The sequence below is a fragment of the Zosterops lateralis genome (assembly GCF_965231275.1).
Source record: "Zosterops lateralis genome assembly, chromosome: 1".
NCBI classification, from domain to species: domain Eukaryota; kingdom Metazoa; phylum Chordata; class Aves; order Passeriformes; family Zosteropidae; genus Zosterops; species Zosterops lateralis.
In genome coordinates, this window is record NC_139762.1 from 48798165 (window position 1) to 48822194 (window position 24030).

Consider the following 24030-nt stretch of genomic DNA (forward strand, 5'->3'; position numbering starts at 1 on the left):
GAATTACCTAAGAACTTAATCTAAGAAATGTAGTATTTCATTTAAGAAATGAAATCCTGAGATAACCAATTGCCTTGATTTACACCATGGCACATTATACAGGCATTTAGTTCTCCAAGAGAATCCACATGGCTGAGAGGGCTTTGGGAAATGTTGTGTCCTGAAGCATGCAGCAAGACAGATGGAATAGAAGTTTAATGGTGTCCTCTGCTCCAATGCCTATTACTGAATTCCAGGAATGGGACCAGGATGACCCAAGTGATCCTTTTCACTTCAGTGTTCATTAGTCTTTCCCTCGTGAGTCTGAATTAAAAGAAAAAAAGGAAAAAATCTTCATTTCAGCCCTCAGCATATTTGTGTGATTAGGGTAATGAGGAAGAGACCATTTTACAAAGCAGTTCATGGATTCTTTCTCTTTCAGATTTTGGAGTGCAGCTGGTTTCAAACTCCCAGCTGGCAAAGAGGGACTTCTCACCATAAGTACTCTGCTTAATCTGGGGACTTCTCAATCAGGCACAGATGAAGTAGTGACATGATTATAGGCCTTGGTCAAGTGTTGCAATGCAAGACAATTTATACTAATCAGCATTCTGTAGAATCAGTGCAAAACAAATCCAACACAACTACAGACCTTGAAAGAAGTCTTAGCCACCACTCTTTTGTCTGAAAATACCATCTTGACAGATGTTAGCCAAAGTAATCAAACATTTACATGTAGCACACACCACATCCTGGCCATCAGAAACATCACTGGCATCTGTTAAACATTGCCTGTAAATTCCCTTTTGGTGTTCGCAGGTTGGTTTTGACCATAAGGAAAACTTAACATTTCTCAAATTTCAGTGCAGTGGTGCTCTCTATACCCCTAGAGATTTCCTAGTTAGAAGCCATCCACTGTTACCTGTGACAAAAATCCCTGTCTGTCTCTGCTCTACTGAACACTGAAATGAAATACTTATGCTAAGACAGATGTGCAAGTCTTCTGATTTGTGAAGGAATCAACTAATATACATGAGCTATTTTAAACCCAGCTTAAACAGTGATTTAGAGACAATTTAGAGGGCTAAATGAGAAAAACAAGATGGTAGAAGTGGATTTGGATGGCTCCATCAGCCAGGTTTTGGGGCACTGTGGCATAGAAAACAGATGTTTTCTTGCTGTGATCATTTGGTGGCAACTTCTCTTTCTCCCTCAAGTCTATTTTGATGCCTCAGAGCAAAATACCAGCTTCCACTATGACCACTATGTGCTATCTGCGCAAAGAAGGATGTGGGAGAAAAGAGAAGAGAAGAGAAGAGAAGAGAAGAGAAGAGAAGAGAAGAGAAGAGAAGAGAAGAGAAGAGAAGAGAAGAGAAGAGAAGAGAAGAGAAGAGAAGAGAAGAGAAGGAATTTCAGTCTGTCTCTCACACTGGATTAAAAAGCCAGGTTTTGGACTCCAAACTGGTACTATTTGTGGCGACTGATGTATTTAAAATGTTAAGGACAAATAATCTGTTTGGGATCTTTTAAAAATACAATACATAGGAACTAGAACAGGCATTTCAGTCTGCCTACCCTGTATCAAATTCCAGATGGCCACATGATTTAATGCCTTGCATTCACCTAGAGCAAAAAAAGGCTCTACCCTAGTGGCCAAATGTGAGCCACGCCTATGACTCCAAAAAGGAATCCAAATTGTTCCTCACATCAGAACCATGCCCACGCCAGTTCTATCAGAACATGAGCCTTTTTTCTCACAAACATGATCAGGGTCATTAGGATCTCCTCATTAGCAGAGTTTTCAACTGTCTCTGCATCGGCATGGATGTGCTGAGAGAGGCCAGACACTGGAACCTCCTTCACTCTGCACAGGAGAGCAGATAAGCCTGGGGAATGGAGAGGGTGTTTTTAATTAATCCAACATAAATAAAACTGCCTGAAAACATAGCGAGAAATAGAGGCTCAGCCTTCTGTAGGTCAAACCCAAAGGCTACATTTGTACCCTGGGACAATTTCATTATCCTCAGCTGAGCTGCACAAGGGATTAATTTAACCCTCAGAAAAGGGTCAAGAGAAACTGGGAGAGGAACAGAACAATCCATTAATAAGAGCCATAAGAATACATGTTCATAGAGTTTAGTTCAAATTCCTCCTTACAGCTGCTGTTTTTAGTGCAAGCAGGTACATATAGTAACATCACCATTTCTATTCTGCTCCATCTGCTGTTGTCAGAGCCTTTTCTTCTGTTATATATTCTCAAATGGCTTTTAATTTAAATAATTTATATTCTCAAAACCCTAGGATCTGGTGAAGTACTGAGGCTTGTTCATCTGTCTACTTGAATTTTTTTTTGCTTCCTTTTAACTAATTCTTAAAATGTATCTGTAAGACAGAGAGCAATTATTTTTTCTTTAATGAAACTAATTGTTCCAGTTGTGGGCTGCAAGCAGTGTTCCTATTCCAGAAGGAGAACACTGTCAGATTCTAAATGTGGCTGTGTACCTTAGGTGTAAAATTGTACAGTAGCTCATAATTGTATGGGCTGCCACTACCAAGCTAGAAAAAAGAAAAAAAAGGGTGGAGAGGCAAAGCATTAATGGAAGAAACATCCTAGGACTCAGCATTTTTTGAGTTCAGGGACATATTTATTGGTAGCTGTTAACATTTCCAATCTTTTCTTCCTTTAAGATGACTGGTTTTTGGTCAGCACGGTGAAGACTCCACATTGTCTTTTATCTATTTGATGAACTAAAGCATCCCAATGTAAATGCAAGCACTGGAAAATGCAAATGATACAGAAGTTACTCAAATACTTTTCCCAATCCCAGCACTTGCTTGTAGAAACAAGGTGGAAAATACCTCTGTAACAGATACCTAATTGAAGGTGATTTACCTATGGTCTCCAAAAACAATATGGCTGGTTCTCTCTTCTTCCCTCTCTCTCCTTTCCTTTCCCTCATTCCTTCCTCACCCATAAGCCAACTTGCACTTTTTCCCATCACACAGCAGGCCTACATTTGTCCCTTAGAAAGGAGATGTGCACAGCAGGAGGAGACACTGGAGACACTCCAACTATGTAACAGCAAAGCAGCCCATGACCTGGAACTTTTATTAGATCCAACACCTCCCAACAAACAGCTGGCATCAACAGTCTAGTTTAAACCTTGACAGTGCCCAGATATGGACTATCATTATTTTTTTTCACACAGGTTATATAGTATGCTTACCCAAATTTTAGCTCTTTCAGACCCAAATATGGCTCTAACAGTGCTAAAATGGAGCTTTGAAGAAAGACAGTCCTCATTTGGATGCAGTGAGCCAGAAATAAGTTGACAGAACACAAAAAAAATTCAGGGTTAGCAAATAGTGCTGGTTACTCCTGCTTCTCTGCAAAACCACTTGTGTACGGAGATTTTACATCTCCTGTAAGAAACTAGAATTGCAGTATTTTAACTACAAAAGCATCCTTGGCTAATAAAATGAGTTTCTGTCTGTAAACTTTATTGCAGCTCATTTGCAGGGAAATATTAACCCTAAGGGCTCAAGCCTAATTTTGTCTGCTCTGAACCACAACATTGAATCTGCAGTACACTTTATGCCCGCAATATCCCATTAAGTAAAGACGGTGCTACTGCTCAAGGGTGACAGAGGCAAAAAGCCAAGGAGCAAGAGGGATGTTCCCTTGCTTGGTTCAGGGGGGTACAACAAATCTGTGGTGAATGGAAGGACTGAAGCAGATTGTGTCAGTTTGATGTAGTCATCAACCACACCGTGAGACAGGGCTTTCTCCTTTTCTACTTCTCAGAGATAGGATGCCTGCCAAATACAAATAATATTTTTTTGCTCAAGGTTGGTCTTAGTATTTCCATTCTGGATATGGCATGAATGTTCTCTCCTCCCTTCACAACACACACTGCCAGCTTAAACAAATCTTGGCTTACTGTTCTGCCTTTCCCCACTGTGTTCTTTGCCCTCAAAGGCTGCAAGGACCTGCATCCTGCTCTCCTCCCTTGGATTTTGCTGAGTACTTTCTGGCTGTTATTTTGCTCTCGTAAACTCAGAGCAACTTTACATCACTTTTCCAGAGTTTTAGAGACAAGCTCTTTTACTAGCTTTCCTAGTTTTAGGTAAGTCTACTAAAGATTTCCAGAAGGGTTCTATCAAATTAGCCTGTATGGAATAGGAAGCTTGTAAGCTAATGTCATGTATGCCTGCAGCTTGTTCCCGTGACATGCTGGGAGTGTAGCTTCTAAGTGATCAATTTGGCCAACAGAGAATTCATTATGCCTCTCCAGTTACAAGTTGAAGTAAATCTGAATGTCTCCTGATGACAGTGGAAAGCTATTAGATGGCATCTATAAACACCTTCAGCCTGACTCCTGATCCTTGCACTACTGAAAACAGGACCACTGGCTTTAGAGCATCATCCTGTTACTTTTGCTTCTGAAGTCCTTTATCCTAGGACTGATCTTTGAAAATAAACTAGAAAGGAATGTAAGGTGCTATGATTTAATATTTTAAAAGAGAACCACCTAATTCTGAAGGCTCATTAGCAGCTTCTGGTTGAGGAAGAGGTTGCAGAGCAACATACCTGAGAATGGGCTCCCTTTCTCATTCTCCTAATAGCAATCCAGAACATTTAGAGTAGGATACCTGCAGTGGAGATGTTGTAGCCAGATCATGCTGATATTTACATGAAATATTGGTGCTTACTATGAGATGTCCTCTCCTATTTAGATGTCCTCTCCTCTCCTGTGGCAAGATTAGCCATATTAAAGCAAAGCACTGGGGGAGACAGTGGACTGCCAGATCAGTGAGCAAAAGTGAACAGCCTGTACAGGAAAGCTCTTTTTCATGAAGCTTTGCCAGAGGTGAGATTTCTAAGCAGGGATGATTTTCATCATCACTGAAGTAAGGCCACCCTCAAAAGACCCAAACAAAAGAATGACATCTAAGCATTACACTGAAACCAACTAATAGACCAGCCTAACTCTTTTAAAAGAAAATTCAACAAAATCTAACCACCTGCTAGGTTAAGCCAGTTTCTATTGAAAGACCAGTAATTCCAGTGTGGCTCTTGATGAGAGGAATACAACTCACTGCAGGGGGTTGGATTATCATCTTTAGAAATTGGTGGTTAAAGATTCTGAAATACCACAGGATTAAGAGCAGAGTAGACATAATCTCATGCGATCAAATGCTGCTGTCATACACAAATAGTTTAATATTTCTTTCTATCAAACCCCAAAATATACATAAAATAGTGGAAATCTGCTCTTTTTCTTTCTTTTCAAACTCACACTTCTCTATGGAATTTCCAGAATACCTTAAGACTGGTAATAGCAGGAAAATAACTTGATTAGTAGCTAATATCTTTTATGTTGTTGCACAGTCTTGTTTCACTTAAACATTTGTCAGTATAGCATATGTATTAAACTACTTTTTTTCTGATACATTTATATCTGCCTAGAATCACATGAAAAATTGAAATTAACCTGAAAATACAGAGATCTGCAGCTTCTGCAGAAATTTACATTTCCAGGGAAGATCCTATGAGCTGTATTAGTAAAAACTCTTGTAAGACTACAGAGCAAACTAAAAGGTGATGTATTCCTAGATTACTTATAGCATCTATACACACAGAGGAAACCATTTTTCTTTTCACATCAGTAATGGCAAGCATCCTAGTTATCTCCTCCTACTACATAAATCTGGATTTGCCATTAATTTCTAATTGGATACATGCATACTAATATCATATTGAAAGAAATTCTCCTGTCTGCAAGACCAAGGGACTCAGCTTTCCTAAGAAACCTCTTACACCTTTTGAAGTAACTCACATCATGCTTGCATAGCACTTGCATGTTGGAGTAATACCACTGAAGTCCATATAATGGTTCTTGTGACTAATTCTGCTTAGCACAACAGAGAACTACAAAATTTGTTATTAAGCAACCCATTCTTAGACATAAATTAAATGTGCTTTGGTTAATTTTATCCTCTCTTTCTCATGTACATGGGGGAAAATCAAAGAAACAGAGAACTAAATTGAAAAAAAACCCTGTAAATAAGACCTTTCTTTTTAAATATACACAGTAATTAAGCAGTATCCTTTCTGGCCATAATATCTAGACTTGTGCCAATACACTGCAGAGTTAAAATAAATGCAAAACATTTCAGCCAGGATTGAAGAGCTAAGCATTCACAGCAGGGCTTTATTGTCAACCTACTATGATCTAAAACACACACGTCTACTTCTGCTGAGTCAATGTAGTTTTAAAAATAATGGATTCTTTTTTTAAAAAAAACTAACTTCCCTATATCTTCAAGGCTGTTAAGGTTAGCATGGACTATTTATAGGTATCAGTGAAAAGGAGGAAATCTTACTTTGCTCTCCTACTGTTTGCCGCTGGTAAGAGTAGCTTGCGGGTTTTCTGCAAAATCTCTGTCATCTCTTGACAAAATTGGAATTGTCAACAGGGGACAATTGCATGGCAGCAAGATAAATCAGTGATATTACAGAAAGACTTAGAAGGATGAAACAATTTGATTGACTGTGCTGCTGGACTGTAGCAGCCAACTTGGCTACACGTACGCACTTTCTCTTTCTTTCTCCCTTGCATCCTGAGAGCAAAGCAAGTAACAAGCTGTTATCCCTGGTGGAACATTCTTTTTTTGTATATCAGTAATCAAAATTGTTACTTGTTTTCAAGTGACTCACACAGAGCTCTCTGACATCTTTCATTTTTTTTAGGAGGAGATGCCTTTTGACTGACTTCATGGTGCAATTTGACCACTTCAGCCCAGGAGGAATTCAACCCCTTAATTCTGGGGACCAGCCTAAAACTGATGAGAGTTCTAGCATGTGTTTCAACACAGCCAAGGCTTTGCTTTCTGGACTGGTTGGTGTTCTTTTTAGGCAGCTCCTGAGTTTGCACCCTGACCATGTTCATGTAAGTGATGGATAATGGTGAGTTGCCCAGAATTGTGAAGCAAGACTTCTGTGCTCTGTCCCAAAAGTGACCCACAACCTAATGTGTTCACTTTTTACAGGTGCTCTGTGACACTGATGACACGTAGATGCTCCAAATGGGCTGTGGCATCAGAGATGCACAATACCCGTGCTGGATGAAATGGTTTGCCAGCAGCAATGATGCAGAGGCAGTGATGAGAACACCAGATTGAGGGCATGATCTGAAAGGATCTGGATTCAGGCCCAGGTGTCTGCCTGTGCAGGAGATCATGACAAAATGTGCACATTTCTTCACAATCACAAGAACCACACACTGTGATTATCTGCTGCAAACTGCAATAACCTCTGGGATTTTGGTGCAATAAACCCTTTAAATCATAGTTCAGGCAAACTTCTGGAATAATCAGCAACTGAGCTCTGGTGCTTAAGTTGAAAGTCATAGAATTAGCTGTGGGGCTTTCCTAAACTTTTTACATTACAAATCTGTCATTCATCTCTCTGACTGAAAAAACTCCAAATTTCATTAAATTACTAGTACCCAATAACAGTTAACAAAATTAGAAAGGTGTCTCTTTTATTCTTTGTTGAAACCTGTCAGAAAGTCCTTTAAAAACCAAAAAAATCTGACACAATCCAGCAATTGTTTATCTTACCAGGTCAATGATAAATGTTAATGGTCAGAACTGTATGCCTGAAACACTTGATATCTACTCCCCCAAAGACATTCTTAATCATAAGTCTCTTGCTTATACCTTAAATATGTAATACAAATTCAAAGCCTTGAAATTCACTGGGCTAGAACCTTTAGCAATGAAAATTGTTATTGGGATTGGTGCGAAGTTCATTCTGGAGTAGATGCCCATGACTGTAGAATGATGGAAATTCTGCACGCAGAGGTAAATTGATACATAATTTATGCATGAAAAAGTGGAACTTATTTTAAGACTCACTTGTACCCTTTCAGTACCATTATAAATGAGCATAATTCCACTTGCCATTGAAAATGGCACTTACAGTATTCTAAGCATAATGGCAAAACACGGTGTTGCTGTTTGAGATAGGGTGATAATTTGAATAGGGGATTTTAAAAGGTAAGTTGGGAAGTTAGAACAAAGGAATTTACTTGTGAAACTGCTGTGAATAGACTTTCCACTCTTCTATTAAATATTTAACTGGGTTATAGTAGCATTTAAAGGCAGAAAAATTCAAGACCAACTATTAACATATAACTATATCACTGCAGTTACAAAACATCAGAGGTGTTTCTAACTCAAGCCTTTGCTTATTTTCTTCTCTATGCACCAAAGCAACTGCTTGTGTTAAAGTGAGAGGTTTCACGGACATTCTGTATCTCTTTGCAGCTGTAGCTATTCCTAAGCATGACCCTGAGAGCTTGAACAGACAACAAAGAGTCTCACATCAGAGAGGCTCCCCTTTCTGAAAGCTGAGAGGAGCTTCTGTTGGCCAAGTGGCTCAATTCCAGCCTCCAAAGGTGAGTGTGGGGAGGGGGAAAGGAGAAGATCCCTTGTGAGGGCACAGTGGGGATCAAGAGAGAAGCCTGGTTGATCTACAGCCCTTCCCTTCCCTGTGGCTAGGGCCATAGACACATTTTAACCCCTTGCACTGAACACAGGAATGGTGAGGTACAGTTTCCTTGCAGGACAAGGATCTTCCACACACAATGCTCCTCAGCACCATGCTGAATTATTTGATGAGGAGATGATAACCTTGTGGTGCTGCCAAAAACCGGGACATGCTTCCCTTGTAAGGCATCCAAAGCATGTTCTGGCACATCCCAGCTGGCTGAAAGCCAAGAGGTTTGCTAGGATGGTTGTGCTGAGGCAAGGGAGCAATACAGCAAAATGCACACCTTGACTCTGCCGCACCTTTTGCTGATGATCCATCCACACAGAGGGAGGACAAGCTCTGCAAAGCCTTTCTGGTGAAAGTGCAGCAGGAAATGCAAGCAGACAAAAGGAGCTGCTTTTCTCAATCTGCAGACACCTAGTCTCCAGTCCTTCAGGAAGTATCTACCAGAGATGGGATAAATCTATGACAGCTTTCACCTTTGCCAGAAAAAGGGTGGAAACTGGGAAAGACACCACACCCTGATGAGGGGCCGCAAAGGTAGAAGGAAATTACACCATCCTTTGCAGTTGCTTCTTTTAGGCACCAGAGAAAAACCCCAGTCTAAAGTTAGAACCTTATTAACTTTCATGGCAAAGCACTTGCAGAGCTACACTTGTAGGGATCTAGAAAATCTATTTTTGTTTATGTTTTCAAGTCTGTTTAATTAACTTGGTGAAGTTAAAAAATAAAGAAACATTCTGCAGCTATTCTGAAAGTCTTCCCTTCACTTCCAAGATCCGTGGGTTCATGTTTTTCATAAATGTGAACTCATTCAAATCTTTTCACAATTTCCCCCACTTTTTTTTTTTTATATATCCATTTCTTTCTCACAGGTGTCAGAATACAATGATAGCTTTGATCTTACTGGAGATAACTGTATGTGGGTAGATTCTTTTTCTTGAAATGCAGACTGGGAGTGGATCCAGAGGTCAAGCAAGAAGGTTACATGTATTTGAAAACCACACTTAAAGAAAATCCCTTTGTGCAGCTTCTAATATGCCTCTGGATGTGAGTCCTAAAATACCTAGCTTTGAATGCTGCTCTCTGTATCACAATGTTCCAAGTCTTAAGAAAACTGAAGTTCAAAGACAAGGGAAGACTAAGAGAGTTGGGTTTGTAGCTATGGAACAAGCACTTTCTTTGCCACATCAAAAGCTCTGATAAAAGCAGTCCAGTGATTCTGGATAAGAGCATATTATTTGATGTATTAATTTGACAGTGGGTTAGCATTAGTAAGATCTCCTTTTTCACCCCATTACAAGATTGCTTTTGTGCATTACAGAGGACTTTAAACACCCAAGATAGAGCTAATCAAAGTTCTAGTTTAAATGAAGGTCATGAGTGTCCTCTGAGGTCTGATTTTCACATGTTTTTTTGAAACCACTGAATTCCTAGGTAGCAAAACCTGCTAGAATTTTGTGAAGTCCACAAAAAGTGAATCTGTGCTCTGCAGACTTTTGAAAATGCTGATGGTTTGTTGCAACATGTATGGATTCTGCAAGTTACCAAAATCAAGGATGCATAACTGAATGAATATTTTCATATTCAGAATTCATGACCCTTACTGTACTGAAATTTTATTTAATTTGAGTGAGGTTTGTATGCAGATGATGTTACACAGGGAAGTGTAAGTATGGAAGACAAAACACTATTAAGTTACATGGCCTCTGATAAATAACTTAAAATTGAATCTCTCTGACACAAAGTCAATGTTTCTTCCCTTCATTATGCTCCTCCTCACAGAGGCATATATCTAAGGGGGGCTGTAGTTCCTAAAGATGGGGAATGTAGGGTGTGTGAGCATTTTCTTAACAGATGCTCCAAGACAGGGAAGTACCAGCACTATGACCTCAAGAGAAAGGGAGTTAATAAAAATTTCTGCTTGAGACCATCAGTGCTGCTATCTCCACTTTTCCTTTCTGAAGAAGCAGCAGGTGGAGGTGAGGGAAAGGATTTCATCAAAGTATTCTAGTTTTCTGGAAGATATCAAGTAAAAATGTAGAAAGAATGTATTGGTTTTTTTTCTTTTACATTATTGCATCTGAGAACAGTAAAGAATAGTGGTTTGTAGTTGTGGGTTTTTGAAGAGACAAAATAAGTGAGATCCATAAAAGCAGCACACTCAGATGGTGAAAGACATTACTCCAGGAGCCTGTGCTGGGCTGAGCTCTAGCTTCAAATGATAACATCCATGAGGCAGTGGCAACATGAATCCTCTTTATGAGAGTAGTCCTGAACTCCTGCCAAAAATCCCTCTATATGCCACTTAGTGCTTCAAGACAAGAAGAATAATGACAGGTCTATAAAATCTGCTGGAATTGACAGTTCTTATTGTTCTGAAAAGTTTTCGTGACGCACAGGAATTTTCAGATTAGCACTGCACAATGTTGAACAAAATGGGTGTCAAGCAAATCAATGGGCTTTTCACAATTCACGAGTCTTTGTTTTTTACTGCTGTTCCATTTTTATTCTGTGCTTGGTGTTGCTTTGTTGTGTGCATGTGCCGTTGGAGACATGAGTGTGTAGCCACTGAATAGGGAGTGAGAGCTTTCCATGGCATGATGTCCCATGTAAGCCAAGGCTTTGCATGGAGAAATTTTTCCTAAAAAAGAGTGGTTGTTTCAGACACAAAAATGAGGAACTGCTTATATTTCTGTGGTTAGTCTTATCTGGAGTTACAATTGTATTCATTTGGAGATGAATATATCGAACCACCTTTTTCACACCTGTGTGTAAAATATGCACCTACTCTCTTGAATAATGGGGTGAAAACCATATACAGCTGAGGCAAAACTGAAGCCTAGTGGCTCTAGCATCTGTTTACGTAGAACATAAATGACCACCAGGGTTTTTGTAACTGAAGGAGTGTTAAGATCCAGGGAAAGAATTAAATATTCAAATTTAATATCTCTTGACACATACAAAGCTCAGATCAGAATTTCTGCTCTATGCTTCCAGTATAGACTGACATATGGGTATGAGGCTCTACAAGCAGATAAAAGATAACCCATTAAGCTTAAAGCCCATAGAAACAAAACATGTCTATTCCACTTAAGTTTTCAATTTACCATCATTGAGGCAAATAGAAAGAAGAAAATAACTTGCTGAAAAATCTCACTCTTCCAAGAAAAATATAAGCATAAGACTGAAGATCAGATCAATGCCTGGTGGCATCTCGTGTAAGTCAATGGAGCTATGCCAATTTGGTCTGGCACCAAGCATTTTAGAAGACATATGAGCCCATCAAACCAAGTGTTTTCCAATGCAACCAATTAAAGCTTCCCCAAGATAGCATTTTTTTTCAGCTTCTGCATCCTCCCAACTGCTGCCAGCATGCTACAGCTCTCACTGAAGCCTACTCACTCCTCTGTTGCTGAAACTCTTATAGCCTGAGAATCTGAAATGCCTCTCCCACGTAGATCATCCCCAAGCACAAATGACAAGCAACAGTTCTCTGCACCATCATGTCAAAAATCTAACGCAAGCATGGCTTTGACTGCACCACAGTTTTTCCACCACTGTGGTTTGAAGCCCTCAGACAGACTGATCCAGTGCTTAGCAGTTATAGGCTGTCTCCCTCCCTCCTTCCCTCCCTCACTCCCTCCCCAGCCCCCTCCTTTTATCTGCTAATGCACAGGGATAGACAAGCAAAAAAATCCCTTCAAACAAGGTTATGGGAGAGAGAGGAGCTCTATCACATACAGTATTTGCCTAACACTGGTGACTAAACTTGAGAGGTTTATGTTGTTTGAACTGTATCCCTGGAGTGCTAACAAGAATTAAAATATTATCTTAAGAGTTGAGGTGACCTTAAAAGACAAATTTCTCCTAGGCTTACACATCAGAAAATAAAGCAGAAGGCAGTAGGTATGGAATTAAAAATCCTGAAAGGTGCAATTAAGCCTCATTTTGATGCATCCCAAAGGTGTTCAAAATGACCAGCCTGGAGCCAGGAACAACCCATGCCCAGGTGTGCAGGGCTCGAAGCTTTCTCACAGATTTTTATGGAATATCTTAGCCTTGATGAAAGCATTCACCCTCAAGATGGGGAGTGGGCACATCTCTTTGCCTAGACTGCCATACGCAATGGGATTTTCAGCTACACCAGTGCTAAGTAAATACAGATGAATGATACAAGACCCTGGGGAAGGTGACATAGCAGCAAAATACCTTCCTCATTAAAAAAAAAAAAAAAAAAAAAATCATGCTTGGCACTTTCATCACTGCTGAACAAAAATAAGTATTGCGATAAGAGCTAACAGTTATCTCTTTTTTGCATACCTTAGAAAAATGCTTTTTTTTACTAAGCCCAGTGTCATAGGATGCCTGGGGCCAGCATTTCAATAAAAGGTGACCCAAACACCCCTGGGAAACACAGGGAAGAGTGACTTATATCTGTGTCTTCAGAAAAAGCAATAACTCAAGCTTAATAAGGGGTCCCTCCTGCATTTGTGATACATCGGGTTAAACACTCAAAACTACAGAGAGGAGCTTTACACACACCAACAGACACTCTCCCTGTACTGATGCACTGAATTCTACATGCTGTATTTTTTATTTTTTATTTCTATTGATCCAGCAGTTCTTCAAAACACAGACAATTCTTTTTTTGGCATCAAGTCTGAGGCAAGGCTGATTCCTTTAACTGGAGGGATAAGCTCCACATACACACCTTCCTGCCACAACTTGCAAGGCAAAAGCAAAGCTGACCAGTTAAACCATACATTAAAAAATGGACAAAATATAAAATTTTACACCCTCAGCCTGAGGTTCCCAGGCAGCAATCTGACTTCTCAGCAATTCCTAACGCTGGGAAAGGAAGCTGTGTGTTAAGTTCTAAAATGAACACAAGACACCAAAAATGGATCCCTAAAATGCAGCCAGCTTCATACGATGTTTGCACCTAGTTTGGTCACTGTAAAATACTTGATACACTTGACCAGCTCAGGCACAGGGGGAAAATACAGGAAGTCTTTTCTATACATTTTTCTTCCTATGTCTGCCATTTCTCCTATGTATTTTCACAAACCAGATAAGATGACTACAGTCTCTGAGGGGGTTAAGCAGAGACAACCATGAGCTCCATGCAGCAAAGCTCCCTGTCACGATAAAACATGAACAATGCTGAGCAGAATTAATGGCTGGTGTAACTGAAGTAACCCCAGAGGGTTGCAGAGGGACAGATTTGCACACACACCTCCCTCCCCTTTCTAAATATACTGTTTCTGCTTTACAGAATCAAAAGCAGAGTCCCAACAGGAAAAGGGATCAACTTCTAACACATGCCCCACAATGGTGAAAAAGGAAACTCTCCACGCTTTTCATGTACTCACAGGTTTCATAAACAAATAGGAAAGCTTTTGAATTTAACATATTTTAAAAAGCCTTCAAAGAAGAAGAAACCAATTTGAAAAAAAAGAGAAAAGGCATATGAAGGAAAAGCAATGACTTTTTTGTGCTGAACACAGCAATGAATGATGAGCAACTCGTGTTTTCTTGGCTCAGGGTCTGAACTGGTATTTGACACGCCACTGTAACAACATACCTGCTATTATTATACCAACACCACAAATACTGCTGACTTCATGTGGGCACCTCAGACTTTTGTGCCTGCAATATTCTGCTCCATGTGGTTTGCTTTCCTGTTCGAACACAGGGGTGATCTGAAATAACCCTGAAGAATACAGCATCCTTCCACAGACTAACCTTAATTAGGCTAAAAAAACCCAAACAGCTAACTAGTTTGTCCGATACTTGAGACCAGGCAGAACCAAGAACACATCTTGCTACAAGTGAAACAAAACCAAAGAATCCTTCACACTATTTACAGTTGTCACTAATTTGCTTTTACCATTCCTCAACACCACTAACCGCTCCCATGCCCAGGCTGAAACGGCAGGATAAAGTCCACGGATCTACTTACAGAGATCTCGTAGCTCCATCGTTCCCGATGACAAATTCACCTCCCACACGGCAGCGAGCGAATGACTTAATGCTGCCTTTGGCGGGCGGCACCGTGCGCACGGGCAGCGGCGGATGCTCGGCGGCGATGCTCCCGGTGGGGATGCTCTCGGCGGGGATGCTGTCGGCGGGGATGTTCCCGGTGGGGATGTTCCCGGTGGGGATGTTCTCGGCAGGGATGCTCTCGGCGGGGATGCTCTCGGCGGGGATGCTCTCGGCGGGGCCCCGCGCCCGGCGCGGCCATGGGAGAGGCGCTGCCCCGCGGCCGCGCACCTTTGCCCGCGCGTAGCTCCGCTTATGTGCCGGGCGCCCGGCGGGCTCCCATTGGCACGGGCGGGCGGCGGCAGCCAATGGCAGCCCACTCCCGCGGCAGGGAAACTCCTGCCCGCTGATTTAGCATCTCGGGAGACCGTATTTCCGAGAGAGAGCGCCGCTGCCCTCGCATCCTGCCATCGCACGGCGGGGATGAACAGACCAGAGATCCCCGTCTCTGGGGCTCCCCCTCCCCGCCCGCTCGTTTGGTCCCGGAGCTCGGCGCTCACCCGGAGGAAGCGCTGATGGGGGCCCGGCACCCGCGTCCACCTTGGCGGGGACCGCGGGGGAGAGCGCCGGAGCTCCACAATTACTCGCTCCATCGCCATGGAAACAGCCTGGATGCAGCGGGCTGGATTCGTGTAGCACATCTGCTGCCAGGCTCATAATCAACTGCAATCTCATTTTTTATCCCTCTGCTCTCGCTGCTTATTCGATTGTGAGTTTGCTCTCTCTTTTCATACATGCTGGGAAAGTACACTCAGAGAGAAGTGTGTACATGTTGACTTTCTCCCCGTGCAAACACGCCACGACACACAAACGTGTGTGCACATACCCAAGGAGTGTTCACTTGTATGCGTGCAGGCATATGCTAAGGAGGTGCACTCTCTGTGTTCCCAAATCACATAATCATAGAAGAGTTAAAGATCAGTGACCTTGTTCAAACCCTCCTGCACAGGCAGGGATGGCTTTTATGAGTGCTGGTTGCTTGAGGTCCCATCCAACCTGGCCTTGAGCACTGCCAGGGATGGGGCATCCACCCCTTCTCTGGCAATCTGTCCCAGAGCCTCAGTACCCTCACAGTAAAGAATTTCTTCCTAATATCCAATTTAAACCAACCCCCTTTCACACAAATCTTGTCCTGTCACTCCGAGCCCTTGTAAAAAGTCCTTCTCCAGCTAAGGAAAAAGCTCTAAGATCTTCCTGGAGCAATCTCTCCTCCAGGGTGAACAACCACAACTCTCTCAAGCCAGTTTTCATAGGAGAGCTCCAGCCCCTTGATCATCTTCCCTCTTTTGGACTTGCTCCAACAAATAATACACCTTACCCACATTTCAAGTTTTAATACACCTTACTCACATTTCAAGTTTAAGTAACTGATCAGCAGAAGACAAGACTACTGCCAAAATATGGTATTTTGCTTTCCAGCTCCATACATTGTATCTCTCCAAGACAAGGTAAAAATCTGAGGCAGCTATTAGGAAACCTCCCAAAATACATCTGGCACCTACAGACAGTGACCTGAATCTTCATGCAGCTAATTCTAAATGGGGCATTTCCTGTCCTGTTCAGGGCCTGAAGAAACACACCACTAAGAAATCTTCATGCCAAAACGGTTGCTCGTCATTCGCAAAAACTTTGTCCTGACCTCTGGTAATATAAGGAAAGAGAGATCATTAGAAGAAAGGAAGCAACCTTGGAGAGAGAGAAAAGATTCCTAAGCCAACAATGCAGTAAGTAAAGGGACACTTTGGCAGTTAGGGAAATTTTCTGGCTTCTCCTCAGACTTTCTCTGAGACAACTGAAAAAAATAATCTTTCATCCTTTCCATGTTTCTGTTACTGAAAATGCAAAATGAGGAGAAAAATCAAGTTCATGCATTTATATTAAAAAGATATCCTCAGACAAACCATGAGACACTGACATACTATTATTATGGTATTAAGAAAGAATTTCAGATGGAAAAAAATGAGGATACATTGCTTTTTCAGGAACCCTTACTTGCATTTGTTTGACCAAAAGAAGAAGAATAAAAAATGAAAGCCCTTCTTAAAAAAACTCAATATTTCTATATTGTACTAATAGCAGCATTCCACTCCATTTGCCATGGTAAACAGAAACATTTTAAAATGCACCATGACAGAACCTTGCAGGTAGATTTATCTCCTTGTACAATAAAGGCTGTAAAATTTTTTCTACCTGAGTCTAATCCGGAGTCCAGGAAGGTCTTCCAAGCCTCAAGAGCATGGCCTTAAGAGAAAGCTTCTCCAGGGATTTGCCTTTTCAGGGCATCTTGGACGCAGTTATAATTCTTGACGTAGAAATGGGTTTCTGAGAGAACTGTATTTGTAGTGGCTGAGGGCACGATGAGGGTTCACTTCTGGCAGTGCTGTACTTCCAGCTTCTCATTTGCCTTTGGAGCAGCACCATCACCGTAAGGATTACCCTAAGCTTGCCAGCTTTTGTGGTCATTCTTTCACTTCTGAAATATTAAACTGTGGAAAGATATTCAGTGTGCATTTTAAGGGAATGAGGGCTAATTAAAAAGCCCAGGTTCGCTGACAGAACTTGCCATGGAAAAAAAGCAATCTGTCCAGTTCCATCCCTCTCCCATCCCTCCTTCCACCTGAATCACACAGGGGAGAGGGTAGTCTGGGAGTGTGGAGCATGCTCTGCCATTTGTCTGTGAATGGTGAAACACTTCAGCATTTCCAAGGTTATTTTTTCTAGCTGTTATTGTCATGTCATGGACCAGAAGCATTGTCAATATGTAGAGCTTAAAACAGTCAGGCAAACCAACAAGTTTAAATTCTACTGGATGACAAAAACCAAATGGCACATTCCTAGGAGGTCTCTGCAATTATTATTTTTTTTAAGCCAATATTAAATTGAAGAGGTTCCTAATGAAATAAATTGTTTCTTTCTGTTATGTGATGCACAGAGTTCAAAACTCTTCATTAGGTTTTGTTAAACAAAGCCCCACTGCAATCAAAAATAATGATTAGCAGTGCAACTTTTTAATGTATCTGGAGAAATTTTCCCTTGGCCCAGATTCCAAAACTCCCATCTGCATTTCACACGTTGACAGGGAGAAGATTGTATCCCAGATTAGGGCAACCAGTCAAGAACTCAGAAGACCCATTTCTAAGGTCTTTTCTTTCATAGGAAAGGAGCAGAAGTGACAGAGATCTCTGCTTCTGAAGACACCAAGCCACTGACAGAGATCTCTGCTTCTGAAGACAGCAAGCCACTAGATTTAAGGTTATGAAATCTCATCTTTGTCACTTTCTTTTCTTAGTAATCTCCCCTGAAGATTGCATTTCTTTTCCTCACAAGATTGTGTTGTGAGAATAAACACACTAAGAATTTCATTGCAATCTAAAGCAGGATAGGACACAGATATCTAAGAAAGCTTTTAAGGGAGATCAAAAATTTAAGGCTAGAAAAATCCAGGCATTTCAAAGCAGCATAATAAATAAGATTTGTGAAAAAATCTTCTAAGATAGCAGGATAAAATGATGCTGTTTAACTAAAAGGATAAAAGATTTCCAGGAAGCCTTCACACCAAAGCTGCTACTTGTCAATCCGACAGCAGATCCTGCCAGTATGCTGTCATGGGCTAAGACCTGTTTGTGTGTGGGAGCTGAGGAACAATCAGTGATGATATAATGCTTACTCATCCTTCTAGATCGTGGTTTTTTCTTTTTTTAGCCTAGATACCTAAAGGGGAGATGGTTAACCTGCTAACAGTTCCCCAGTCATAGACTTGGTGGTTGGCTCCCAGTGACTCCTCTTCCATTGCCATAAATTACCTGTTAATTCTGAGTAAACTTTCAAGCTTTTGAAAAAGCAGAAGCAGCTGATTTGCACCAGGAACAGCTAGTCCTATTGATTTATTCCAGGAAGATATACACGTTTCCCTTTCACATCTGTATTCTTGAATTGTCAATCAGGACCTATCTGTAGATAATACAAACAAGTATTTCAGAGACTTCCAAGGCCATATTTCACATTTAGCTTGGTTTTTCCCAAATCTTAGTATCAGAAAACCTTGTAACTCTTTTATCAGGAGATCCCTACACTTTATTTTAAATAAGTAGCTTTGAACATTTGGTTATTTTTTTTTTTTTCTACTGCTACTGCATCAGAAAGAAGTTTTCCCATAGTAACACATAAACACAAATTAAAATGAAAATGCTGGGCCAGAGCATAAAGAGACATCTATCTTTTCTGCCATTTAAGACAGCTTGACTACAAACCACAAAGCTTATCTGACTAGGAACACACAAGTGATATATAAGCTGCTGAAAACAGTCAGTAACACAGCTTTGCAGATCAGATTAGACATGACCTTCAGGGGTGATCTGCCACCATAGTACCCAGAAGGTCTATATGAATTACAGAACCACAGAACCTTTCATTCTGCAAAGCATTTCCACCATCCAAGCACCAATGAGCGTGTTCAGTGTTTGCTGCCTTCCCCTGTGCTTTTACCACAGGGAACATCAAGTCTCTTCCTGCTCCATGGGGTAGGTTGCCCACATTCTGAGGATGCATACACATGTTAAAAGACTTCAAGATACAAAGATGTGCATTAAAGAAAATCTCCACTTGTCATACAAATGAAATCAGAGCTTTACAGAATTTCATACAACAGTCCTGGACATACACAACAGATGACTGTCTAGGGGTGTTGAATTTGCAATTCTTCTTCATCTTCTCTGACAACTCAAGCTCTTCAGCTAAGCCAAAGACAGCCCACAAACAATCCTGAAATTGGCTACAGGAACTGACATGAATATTTCTCAGTTTTCCTATTGCTAAATGATTACATGTAGTCTGAGTAGTGAAAGGAAACTTCCTAGTCTAGACGACATGACTGTAGGCTCCATTTGCACCTTCAATGTTAACTCCAAGAAGATCTAAATGCTTTGTCTTTGATACAGAACCAAAGAAAAACCCAAAAAATCAACTAAACAAAAAGAAGAAAGGCACCACAACTGCACATAAGAAACCTAGTCTGAAAAAGGAAGACAAACTGGGTTGCTTAGAGGAAGACTATTCTGTCACAGTGAACAAATTTGGAGTTGCATAGTTTTTGATACATGCACAAAGGAAAAAAAAAAGAAGATTATTTCTAACCTTGGCAGTGGGTACAGCAGACAAACAACCTCAAGTGATGTTTAGGTTTGGCGGCAGTGTCATATACAATCATAGTTTGTCTTTGGATAGCTATCATATTAAAAAAGCCCTTAAAATACACAAGCCCCCGCAGCTGTCTGCAACCTTTAAGTCTTGCCATTTCAAACATACATTGCAGTCATATAGCACGAGAAAGCACAGAAGAATTTCAAATCAATTATAATAAATCCAGACCGTAGACAGCAGAAGGTTTCACAGCACACATCATTGGCTTCAGGATTCCTCACCTAGCACTCTTAAATGCACAACTGCAAGAGGCTCAGAAATCACCTTGTGAGTTTTAAAATTTTCAGTACATTTGGACTATATGAGCACTATCTGCCAAATCTATCACGTATTCTTCATCCATTGTTGGGGTTAGGATTTTCCCTGTTCCCTCCTTTGCCCACATTGTTCAAATGCATATCACAATTTTGTATCAAACCCCTTTGGAACATACTGAGAGCATTTTCAGTCATGTCATTGTAATCTCAGTTCTCCCATTCAATCACTCTGGAGTACAAATGGACAGGACAGAACAATATCACATCGCTGCAGCATTTTACATCTTTAGCTGTTTCTCCAGCTTGTGCTTTGCACAGGCTGCCAAACAAGCAACAGCAGCCAGGTTTATCTTCAATCCAAACATTCTAAGACTTCCATTTAATGTTTGGTTCTCTGTAGGATGGGCACTGTGTAATGTACAGCGTACTAACACTGTTGAAACAAATTATGCCCTGTAGGTGCTTGGCCTTGCCTCTCTTACAGGCATGCACGCTCCCCCTTCATCTTATTCATTAGTGCACTGTGGTTTTCTTCTTCTGGGAGATGGTAGTTAAATCTCTACTCGATCATATGAACTGGCAACAGATTGATTTCTTTAGCTTTTGTGATTTTAACAAAACCAAAGAGCAATAGGATGGACAAAATAAATGAAAAAGTCATCTGTCTCAGTTATCTGAACTCAGTCTGATGTTGTCATGGTTCACTGTTTAAATAATGATGCATGCTTTTTTAAATATGTTAATTACATAAATAGGTACTTAGGAACTACTTAAACAGAAGATTATTTACCCCATTGACTAGAGAAACCCATGTGTCAGCACATCTGCTGCACAGGAAGATTAAATCTGTTCACACAAAACTCATGCTCTCCCTTGCTAATGGAGAAGAGATTAGTAGTGTGAGACCTGAAGCAGAGGCTTTGGGTTTTATCCAACACACTCTTAAGACTGTCACAATGGATGATGCTAGCAAACATCTCTGGATTTCTAAAAACCCAGTATTTACTTGCCTAGGCACTCTGGAAAAAGAAATGGGATTTTTATTGAGAGAAGTTTTCTACGTGTGTGTTTTAATTTTAAAAGCTTCTGCTGTATGTTATTTAAGAGTAACAATCAAACTCCCAGCAGCCTTAAGAGGGAACTGTATTGCTGTGCACCTTTAAGCCAGACTGACAATGCTAGTTGATGATGCTTAGAAAGAGTATACTGAAGAAAACTCAATTACAGAGTAATCTTTGCCTTGGTTCACCTTCCCAGCTGCTGCTGAAGGACCTCCAGACTATTATTTTAATAGCTGTTGATGAAGGCAAATCCATGTTTTTCATATCCCCTTAGTACTGCTTTTGCATCCCAGGCTTGCGTGGAAGGATAAGTGTTGAAAGGCTCTGGGGGTGCAGAAAGGGATTGCCAAGACTACAGCTAATGAGAACAGGAAACATGAGTCCAGTTTCCAGGTTCAGCAAGCACACAACAAATTTTCCTGAGAAGAACGTGTTCTGTCTGCTTTCATCTCATGCAGGAATGAAAGTCAAATGAATGCTCACATAAGCTGAATGAACAGTTAGGGCCATTTACCATGGAGCTATTGCAAGCGTGCATTTAGCTTCAGCTAGAAAGGGCAATATCCTCCATCCACACCCTCATAAGGTAATTCAGAGCACACAAAATGAGCTACTGATGCTTCTATTCTGTGTCAGCCTCTGGCAGCAGGCATCTGTTCCTGAGGATTTCAATGTCTCCCTGAGCTGGGCTTTGCAAACATCCCCTCCTCAGAGACACCAACAGTCACTTTTTCAATCCGTGTACATGGAAATGTGCAGCCAAATATACATACTGCAAACACGTGTCCCATGCACAACAGAAGCATGCCCACACACGCCCATTCACAGCCAAATGTAGTATAAATAACCTTGCTATATAAATAGGCTTGCTTAAATGAAGTCTCTTGCTTAAATAAGGCTGGCATAAATATTCTTTCTTTATGCTGCCTGTTTCATCTCATATTTAAGTCTGGGAAGTGGCAGCCCTGTTGGAATGACCGGAGAAACTCCACTCAAAGTCAATAGATAAAAAGGACAGGTGAGCTCAGCATCCTGATATCACTGGTGAAGATTTCGTGAAAAGAATAAAAAGCAGGAAATTTCTTTTTTTTGTGTGAGCGTCTCTGATGTCAAGATAGATAAACATTAGTAAGACAGGCAATAAGGTAAAATTGCAAACAATCAGAGGAGATCCTCAAGCACTGAAGCAGCAGCCCACACAAAACTAAAGTAATATAAATATACCTTGCATTCTCAGTGAAAAAAAAAAGAGAGAAAAAGAAGAAAAAAAATAGAAAAGGAAAAGTAACTTTTCCATCCTTCTCAGTATCTTTGGAAGGACATCAGCAATATACCTATGGACAGGATACCAGTCCGTACTCTTCACTATGCTCATGTCTGTACTCATCAATATGGTGTTATGGACATTTTCTGTCTTATCCTTTTCAAAATATTTCAAGAAGCTGTTAAGACTGCTTTCTCTGAAGACGGGTAGGAAGGACCGGCTGTCAGAAAGGACTCTCTGAACCTCCCTGCAGCAACCCTGCTTCACATTCAGCCCACACACCAGGCCCAGCTCTATCAGTGTTCTGGCTCACTTTGTCAGTGCTGTTGCATCTGCTCAGAACTTCCTTCCCACTAATGAGCCTCTCTCTAATTGATCTTCAGAGTACATATTTCTTCAGACTCGATCATCCACGAGCTAAAGATGCCGTCAATACTGCAACACATGGCAATTGCCATCACAGAGACGGGTCCCGCCTTGCACTCTTCTCACTGAACCCTCTGCTCTTTGCACATGGTAGGTGGAATGATTTCTTCATCTTCCAAGTGAAGAGACAAATTTGTAAAGGTCAAGCAATGCAGAGACGGTTGCAACAGTGGGTACAAGCTCCAAGTTTTCCTCACTCTTCATTACCCAGCCTCTGAAACACAAACATATCTACAGTGCTAAGCCAGTAGTATTTCTACCTGTTACATTACTGCTTTTTTTCAGGGTTGGAGCGTTTTCATTCCATTAATGCTTTCCTTTAAAAACATTTCAGAATTGGTTTAAAAAAAATAAAAATAGATGTTTAAAAAGATTTCAGTCTTCCTTAATCATGCAAGGATATATTTTCAAAGCAGTATGCCAGGAGTATTCCACGTGACTCCCATTCATGTTAAAATTAGAGTCACCAGAATAAACTCCATATGCTGCTTTGAAAAGGTATTGCAATGTGTCCAAGGAAAATTTTTGCAGCTTAATGCTGCTTGTACAATTTTTTGCCTGCTTTTCTTCTTTTCATTTATAAATAGATTTTTAACATCCCTTTTTTTTTTTTTTTTTTTTTTTTTTTTTTTTTTTTTTTTTAATAATAACACTTTGTACTATCTGGAAAAACAGAGAGAAGGGATTTGCTGGGTTTTTTGGTTTCTCTGCAGCCGTTTTATTTTAAAATTAACAGTTTAATCAGAGTAGTTTTGCTTTGTAGGATGCAAAGTTTTGGAAGCTTTTTTATAACTCTTTTTTTTTTCAGTACTGTCACTATAGACAACCTTTCTACCCAAGCCACAGCCTGCAGTGAGATCTGGCTGCCTTCCACACCTGAGCTGTTGTCCTGTCAAGTGGTGCTCAACATTTCTGTGTTAGCCAGAAACCAATTTTCACATCTGGACAGCAGGGAACTTTTTTCCAGAAAGGCCGAGGCATAGTGTGTCCTTGGCAATAACAGCACTGCTGCTTTGTGGTGGTGCCAGGCACCACAAACGTACAGGTTTCTGTATTCAAGGTCCTGTCTTACTTTCTGCCCAGTACAGAGCATCTCTAATACCTGTGGCAGCCAGGGAAAGCCACCCCCACAGAGCCAGCTGCAGTGCTGGTCTAGCTGTGGGCACAGTGTGCTCTAGTTTGCCTTGCTGAGCATTGCCAGTGCTGTGCTCATGTATCCACATACTGGTAAATACTGGT

The 24030-nt window shown here is 40.9% G+C and overlaps 1 protein-coding gene across 4 annotated transcripts in view; it reads right to left on the reverse strand.

Moving 5' to 3' along the window:
- ELMO1 (engulfment and cell motility 1) overlaps positions 1–24030 on the reverse strand; it is a 308416-nt gene that overhangs the window by 72518 nt on the left and 211868 nt on the right. The window contains exon 1 of one of the 4 annotated variants that reach the window (XM_083880273.1): positions 14505–14560. The exons of the other annotated variants lie outside the window; for them this stretch is intronic. The gene's annotated coding sequence lies outside the window, so the exon portion shown is untranslated. Of the gene's footprint in view, positions 1–14504; positions 14561–24030 lie in introns of those variants that run through there. 4 annotated transcript variants of the gene reach the window in all.